The following is an 8878-nucleotide window of genomic DNA, read 5'->3' as shown; positions in this document are numbered from 1 at the left end:
TAGGTGATTGGTAAATTATGTAACATTTAGTCAACTATATATAAAACATTATCAATTATCTAAAAATATATGAGCAGATGGCTTAAATGCCACGGATTTAGGATATGAAACAACTTTATTTTTGTGGATATTCGTTTATTAGTCGCTTTAAACTTTCAAAATTAGTTATGCGACTCCAGCTGACCGATTGTAAACAAATAAAGTAGCTTCCGGGGACAGTGCGAAGCATAGTGGTACTCCTACCCAACAGAATTTTCTTCAGGTTATGAACTACTGCATTGTGCCAACTTTGATTAAATCAGTTTAACTTAGGTAGCCTAACCTTTTATAAACAGTCAAAATTATCATGAGTATCTGTGAGTATGTATGGACGCTTGCTGGCCAGCTCGGATCCATCGGCTACTTGAGAGTTGAGACTCGAATTTTGTATTGATAAATGCGGAGGTCGAAGAAACAAGTAGGATAATTTTGTCTACTCGAACCAAACCGTGGTAAACCAACTTGGTTGAATAGAAGGGCCGAGTTGACCCTGATTCTTTAGAACCTTATTAGACAAAATCTACTTTCCATAGGCATAGTTTACAAGGGGTCAATTATGTTTTTGTATATTTGTGAGCAGGCATTTTGCCTCCACAACCACTTGAACAGAAAAGGCACATCCATGCTCACTTCTGTAGCTAATCTTATGCCTTTATTGGGAACTTGAACATACATGGTGAACATAAATCAACTTTATTGTGATATTAATATTCCTACAACATTTATTCTTTAGGAGTCAAAGCCAGATTTTTCTGACTACATTATGATCATTATCATAGACAATTCTTGCATGTAATATTACAATTTCCACAAGCTGAGATATACCCAACATCATAATTTTATATATACATTTTTGCAACTGCACCAACAGGTGCTGCAATCTCTAGTAAAGTTGCAACTTGTGAACCAGAGCAGCTCCTCTGGGTAGCACAAATAACACCAATATTTAAGAAGGGAAGCAAGTGACCCTGGTAACTACAGACCTGTAAGCCTGACTAGTGTTTTCAGTAAATTAATGGGATCAGTCCTGAGAGAAGCAATAATCCACCATATGAAAATGCAAAACTTATTTAGTGATAAACAATATGGGTTCATCTCTGGCAGATCAACAGTGCTTCAACTGATTCAGGTCTTGGACAAATGGACGGAGGTCATTGATGAGGGTGAAGCCATAGATGTTTATTTCGATTTCATGAAGGTATTTGACCGAGTTCCCCACAGAAGACTATTGGTTAAGGTAAAAAGTTATGGAATAGACGGTAATCTGCTCCAGTGGATTAAAAGTTTTTTGTTTGGCAGAAAGCAACAAGTAATGGTCAATGGTGAGGCTTCTGACTAGAGGGAGGTTACCAGTGGGGTGCCTCAGGTATCAGTGCTTGGGCCTCTGTTATTTGTTATGTTCATCAATGATCTTCTGGATGCAGTTAAACATGGGAGTGAGGGATATCTTTATGCAGATGATACCAAGATTTTTAGAACAATTACAAATGAAGAGGATTGTAACAAGCTTCAGGAAGACATAGATGAACTGAAAATGGTCAGAGAGATGGATGCTCAACTTTCATCCAGATAAAAATAACATACGAGAATAGGTAGATCTGATGTTAAAGAACAAGAGTACAAGATGTATGGCAACATAACCAACACTAAAAATGAAAAGTACATTGGATTTGTCATCGATGACCACCCGATATTCGCAGAGCACTTTGCCGAGATAATCAATAAGGCTAACAACATCCTTGGCATTATTAGAACTTCGGTTCACATTGATCTTTCCATCCTGAAACCACTGTACAATGCACTAGTAAGGCCTAGTCTAGAATACGCTAATCAGATCTGGTGTCCTCATCTAGTTAAAGACATAGAGGCTATTGAAAATGTTCACTGAAGAGCCACAAGAATGATACCACAGCTGAAAGGACATGATTATGAAGAAAGGCTGAAGAAATTAGATCTACTGACACTGGCCTACAGAAGATCAAGAGGAGATCAAATTGAAACTTACAAGATTATTACCCAGAAATATGACCAACAATGTATAAGAGGTATTTCTAAGATGAGGGAATACAACACAACAAGATGAAATTCAATGAAATTTTTTAAAGAGAGCAAGACTAAATATAAGGAAATATGTTTTTCAAATAGGGTAGTAAATACTTGGAATGATTTGCCAGAATGGGTGGTCAATGCAGACACAGTGTTACAATTTGAATCAAGATTAGATAAAATATGGAAAGGCCAAGAACAGAAATTTAATTATAGAGCACAAATAACCACCACCACTGTACATGCTGGGAATAACAGCAATCAGGTTGTAGAGCTGGAGTCACAGGCTAGTGTCTCAGGTTTGATCATCACAGCTACTGTTTTCCATAAGAACGTGCGATATTTGTAATTGTGTGTCCCTGCATTGGATTCAGTATATCCCAACTGATGTAACTTGTCAAGCATCCATTTTGACCCAAATCTGTGATCCACCTGTATGGCAATTCCCCATATGGTATGATAATGAACACGTGCCAAAAACCCAATGGACCAAACCCCAATATGAAAATTGGGGGGAGGGGAGGACATAACCTAACCTAACCTACAGTTTTCATTGATTGGGTTTTTGTCTGTTGGGGTATTGTCACCATAGTAATACCCCTGACCAAGGCCAGGATACCTTTATGAAGTTTTGCTCCCAAATGGCAGCTCTTTCATCTGTCTTCAATATTGGTTTCAAAAACAACTGGAGGCTCTGGGGAATAAATTCAAGCTCATTAAAGATATTGACAGATTGGAAAAAGTACAATGGCAAGCCACAAAACTGATTACAAGTATAAAAAATAAATCATACAAAAATTGACTAAAACATATGAATCTGTTTCCCTTAAAAAAACGTACACTCAGAGGCAACTTGGTACAGGTCTTTTAAGATTCATTCTAAAAGAAATTGACATCAAAAGTGACAAAGTTTTCACACTGAGTGAGAATCCGACAAGAAATAATGGTCTCAAACTGTCAGGAAATAGATTTAATTTGGAAGTGGGTAGAAAAAAACTTTGGCAACCATGTAGTTAATGAATGGAATAAACTTCTGGCAGTCAGTGCAATGAAGTTCAGTTTGAAGCTTTAAGATTTGTTTAGATAAACACCAAAGATGCTGTAATGACTGCCATTTATTTTATTTGTTATTGTCTGTTTATTATTTGCTTAAATTTCATTATTAGTTATCTGTCAAAATATTATTTACTATTTACCTGTTTGTTTATTATTTAACTATACCTATGCATTTATTTATTTTATTGATTATTATTTATATTATAATTTTTTTATCATTATATATTTTTTTATGCATCCAACCTAGTTATGGACCAAAAGTTCTCCTATCGGCATGCTCTGCCTTTGTAATCCTTTGCCTAGGAGTATCAGTTATGTTGTGTGCAGTGGGATATGATTTGGGATCAAGGTCAATAGTGGCAATATCATTACAAATGAGCTTCAGAGCAGTCTTTATGATTGGAGTCTTTTCATTCCCAAACTGCACATCTTATCTCTGAAACAGAGCACATCTATTCTTTTTTCTTGCGATGTAAAGTGTTTCATGGTACTTCTCCTGGAGTTTCTTCTTGAGCCACTTCTTTGAATGTGCAAGCCCCTGATCTGGCAATGGATCTAACTGCTCCAGTTTTTCATGTACTTCATTAAGTATCATAACCTCAAGTTTTGAATCAGTCCATTCAGAGATAATGAAAAACTTCAGTTTACTCCTCATCCACTTTTCTTCCCACCGGAAGGTAGAAGATTGTTATAATTAGTAACTAGAAGTGCCACATTTTGTCAATCTTTCTGACATTGAAATTATTGATTTCTTAGGTGGATGGATGGGGTGAGGGGGGCTTTGGGGAAGAGGGGAATGTCTGTTGAGGAAGGACGGGAGAGGACAGAAGACGGGTGAATGGAGAATGGTTGTATATGGATGATGTTGTGATGCTTGAGGTGGAATGGGGGGTGAGGTAGTATGTGTGAGCAAAATTTGACGCAGCCCGAAGGGATTTCTCCCCGTCTTCTCCTTTTATGCATGGGGGGACAGAGAGGGGGGGTTACTGATTTAATGAAGCGGCCTTGCTGTGGACGTGCTGTGTCATGCGACACTGCTTCTGACCCAGGGCAGTGGACAAGGTGCAGGGATGACCCGTCATCCAAGAGGTGCTAAGATAAGAGGGAGGGTAGAGGGGTGTGGAGTGTATTCAGGGATGGAATGGGTGGGAATGATTTTATGCCTTTTCCTTTTTGGCTACCTCCCATGTAAGGGGGAAAAAGCCTTGGTATATTTATGTATGTTAGAGACCTTTCCAACAATAGGGTGCTTTACAGTGACAAGATGTGGAACTAATAATTAGTGATGTCATTTGGTGATCACTGATGCAAACATGGTTAAACTGTTTGTTCATCAGGTTCCTTTCAGTTTTCACGGCTATTTTAGCCATGAATATGGCAAGCTACAATTTATTAGCATAATACCATGATATTATAGTGGTGTGGTGTTCACCAATGCCTAACATGTGTAGTATTAAATGACCACAATGATATTAAAAAGGTAACAACTGAAGAGGGGAGGGATGACTGTACTTACCAGACCACACATGCAATGCGCACATACTATATGCTCAGGTGCCCCACCAACATGCTTTTAGCCTATGGCCTTGGTTAAACTAGATTCATTGTACATTTGAGCATGGCACTGCTGTATTGTTTGGTACAGAATTTCTAGTTTTCCATATTAAAACCACCAAACTATTGGCCTCTGCACAAGTGCAGTGTCACTTTAGACATGGAAGATCATGTGCCACTAACTTGATTTGCTTTTACTTGAGGCTAATAGATATAATGCAAGAAAGGGACAGATAGGCTGATCGTGTTTTCCTAGATTTACAAAAAGTATTAAATAAAGTACCACACAAAAAGCTACTAAGAAAACTCAAAATAATAGGTGGTGTACAAGGAAAGTTATTGAAATGGATGGAAGATTTTCTGAACGGGAGAAAAATGATGCAGAATATTCTGTTCTCATTGTGACAACGGAAGAGGGGTATTGTTCTCGTAGGTCCATCAGGCTATGACATTTGACTAGGAAGTGTCGTACTGTTAGGGGGACTCAGCAGTCACTGCAGAATGGTTGCATTTCCGAGGACAGGAGGTAACCATATGTGAGACGTGTGTGGGTGATCTGGAGACGTCTTGAGGCAGTTTCTGAGTGGCGTCTCTGCACTTATTCGTATGTCCATGGATGGGAAGCTAGTGGGGTTATCTCCCCCATCTTGATGGTGACAACCAAAGTCTCACCTGTTCTGCCAAGTGGCAAGAATTATTTTTTGTATTGTGGAGTACATGTGAAATGGGACGGGGTTGGGAGGGGCAATCCAAGTTGCTACCTCTTTAGCCAGCTTATCAGCCTTCTTATTCCTGGAATCCCCACATATACAGCAAAATCCAACATTGTAGCCTCTACATTAGAGTAGGTACAGCCAATCAAAAACTGATAAAACAAGAGGATCAAAGTAAGAAGGACTAAAAGTGTCACACTGAGTATATTTCCTTGTGGTACACCATCTTCAGTGAATGAGCTTCAGAGAACTTCTAATTCGTACTCATAAGAAATGATGAGATGAAAACTCTTGAATAAAAATGGGGAGTCTGCCAAGAAGGCCATACTTGTATAGGTCTTTAAGAATGCCATGGCACCAGGCTGTCATATGCTTTTTTGAAGTCAAAGAATATGGTAATGTGTTGTTTTTTTATTTGAAAATGCTCCACAAATAGAGGATTCTTGGGACAGAAGAGCATCAGTTGTGGATATAATTTTTCAAAATCCATATTGGACAGGACATAGGCGATTGCCTCTCCCTAAGTACCATATAAGCTTGGCATTTACCATAATTTCCAGCAGTTTACAGATGCAAGAGGTTAAGGATATGGGGTGATAATTGGTTGCCAACTGATGGTCTTTTCCAGGTTTTGAGATTGGGATGATTACAGCAACACCCCAAGAGTAAGGGAAATCTGGTATTCCATATAAGGTTGAAGAGGTCTAAGAAGGAATACACCTGACATGTGATGTAGAAAGGCATAGGGGATGTTATCAAGGCCTGGTGACAAATCGCTACATTGTGACAGAGCTGTCTTTAATTCGAAGATAGAAAATGCCACATTATAAGATTCACTCTTAGGGGAGGCTAAGTTAATGCCAAAGGATTCCATCGTATGTTGAGTTATTTGTGTAATTGTTAGAACTTTCATTTTATTGGTAGCAAAGGCAATTTCTATAATTTAATAAAAAACACTCTTATTTCCATGATAGTGTTTAATTGTTGAAAATAGATTTTATAAATAATATTGTAATTGATTTCTATAATTCGCAATTTTCTATTTAGTAAGCAAAAAAGCATTTATAAACATACTGGCACAACATGTGCATGTGTTGCCTTTCTGTTTCTAATATTAACATACGAAAGGGTATATACTCTGTTTTATGATTTTTTTTTTTTTTTTTTTTATCAATAATGGGCCAGTCATCTGAATCAGTTCCATCAGAAAAAAAAGAACAGAAGGTATAATATTACAACCCAGAATGAGAGAATGGTGCATCATTTAAATCCTGGTTTGCTATCCAGCCATCAAGCAATGGACTGATTTATAATAAACTACACCTTATCGTTTAACTTTTAGGTTGTAAATTTACCAGAGTCAGATATACATTTTGTTCAGCTTGTCACACCATATACAGTACCTTATTTGTGAAGACTTTTTTTTTATGAAAAACTTAATAATGAAATGGGGGGGGGGGCTCCAAATTTTTCCTGGAGGACTCAATAATTTTCAACATAATGCGTCCTTTGGATTCAAGAATATGAAAAAACACCCAGTGTAAGAGGCCGGTAGTGTACGAATGGAAATGAGCTAGGGTATTAGAATAATTCAGACTCGACGCCTGCTCGAGGGCAATGTTATGTCTAGGTGAGGGCGACGTTTGTCTATGTAAACACACCGACGGTGGTGACTGTTTTTATAATCGCTTATGAATCACAACATTGTAAGCGCAGGTTACCTTCGTTTGACTAATGCTGAGGTAAACAATTTTTGCTAGTGGCATTGAAATGGCTTTCCGGATTGGTGCAAGGTGCAGAAGGAGAAAAAAAACTATTGGTGCAGGAATTCAAAGTCACGCCCATAAGGAGTGACATTTATTTGAGAAGTCACCGGGGATTGGTTTAGAAAAATTAGTGACGTCAGACGAAGGTAGCTCAGCGTAAGATACGGGATCTCTTCAGACGTTCTACAGAGAAGAGATAGGGAAGATATAGGGAGAAGATATAGAGAGGGTGTAGAGAGAGGATCAGGAGACGATGTAGAGACGAGAGAAAAGAGATCCCGAGTGTAATCTGAAGGTGAAATTACAGTGAAAGAAGAAAGAAAATTCACCTCCCTTTTATTAACCCAAAGGACGAGAGGAATAGGCATGGGGCCTAGAAAATAGTGAGACTACAGGAAAAAGAAGGCATTGGGCCTACTACTTAAGAGGAACTTGAATATTAGTGAACCTCACATAACGAGAGGCAAGGGGCCTCGAGACGAGTGATATTACAAGTCAAATTTAAGTGACAGTGGTGACTAGGGGGGGTGAAACCCAGAACACTGTTAATTATTTATTTATATCTAATTGTGCTTATATCAATCTGCCTAATTTTGAATAACTAATACTTTTACTTCTTTTCAACCCTTCTCATGATCTTTTTTTTAACCACCTTAATTTCTCTATTACTCTCCAATAAAACTATCCTCTCCAGTTTGTTCCTCATTTAATTTCTATTCCTTAGCTGCTTTTAGCATTTTCTTTCTACTTTTGTTGCAACCTTTCTTACCCATTCTTGAATGTCTACATTTTTTAGTTTCCATGTCTTATTCATTAATTCATTCACAGTGCTCTGTGATTTGAATTTCATTTCTATTGGTGTTGCACCACCTTGTACATAAATACCTAAATATTTCTATTTCTTCTTGTATATCTACCTCATTGTCCATTATTGCACTATTTCCTTAGCTCTCTTTCTTTTATTTCTAATTCTTTTCTAAGATGAGAGGGAGGGTGGAGGGGTGTGGAGTGTATTCAGGAATGGAATGGGTGGGAATGATTTTATGCCTTTTCCTTTTTGGCTACCTTCCTTGTAAGGGGGAAAAAGCCTTGGTATATGTACTCATATATATGTATGCTTTTCTTATTGTTTATTTCTCTTACCATCTTACAACTATTTTTCTAGCCTAGTACTTGTCTTATCAAAATTTCTCTATTTTCAAGTGCCCTTCTTACTTCAACACCTTCCCCTTCTTTTTGTTTTTCCATTTTTTTTTTTTATAAATGTACTTGTTCCTCTCCTTTAAACTTTAACCTCCCATTCTGTACTTGTTTGATTTCTCTAATATTCTCCTCAATTTCGTCACTCTTCTCATTGCTATGCTTCACTGTCCTTCAACTTAATTTTATCTTCTTTTGACTTGTTGTAATGAACCTTTCACACAAGTTCTATTTCATATGATTCCACTGTTAAGGTCATCTCACTCAATTTATTTTTGAAATAGTGCCAACACAGAATAGCCCTGGCCTCAGATTCAAATTTAACTGCCCTAGATGCAGCTACCACATAGAGGACACAGAACACTTCATACTACAATGACCCACACTAAAAATCCCCAGACAACAAACAATACACACACACAAAAACATATAAAGGGCTTTTTCCTCCTTACCAGGGAGGTAGCCCAAGTCAAAAGGTATAATTCCACCACCCTCCCTCCCTCT

The sequence above is a fragment of the Oratosquilla oratoria genome, chromosome 32, assembly GCF_046742065.1.
Source record: "Oratosquilla oratoria isolate Oo_2021 chromosome 32, ASM4674206v1, whole genome shotgun sequence".
NCBI classification, from domain to species: domain Eukaryota; kingdom Metazoa; phylum Arthropoda; class Malacostraca; order Stomatopoda; family Squillidae; genus Oratosquilla; species Oratosquilla oratoria.
This window is presented reverse-complemented; position numbering follows the sequence as displayed.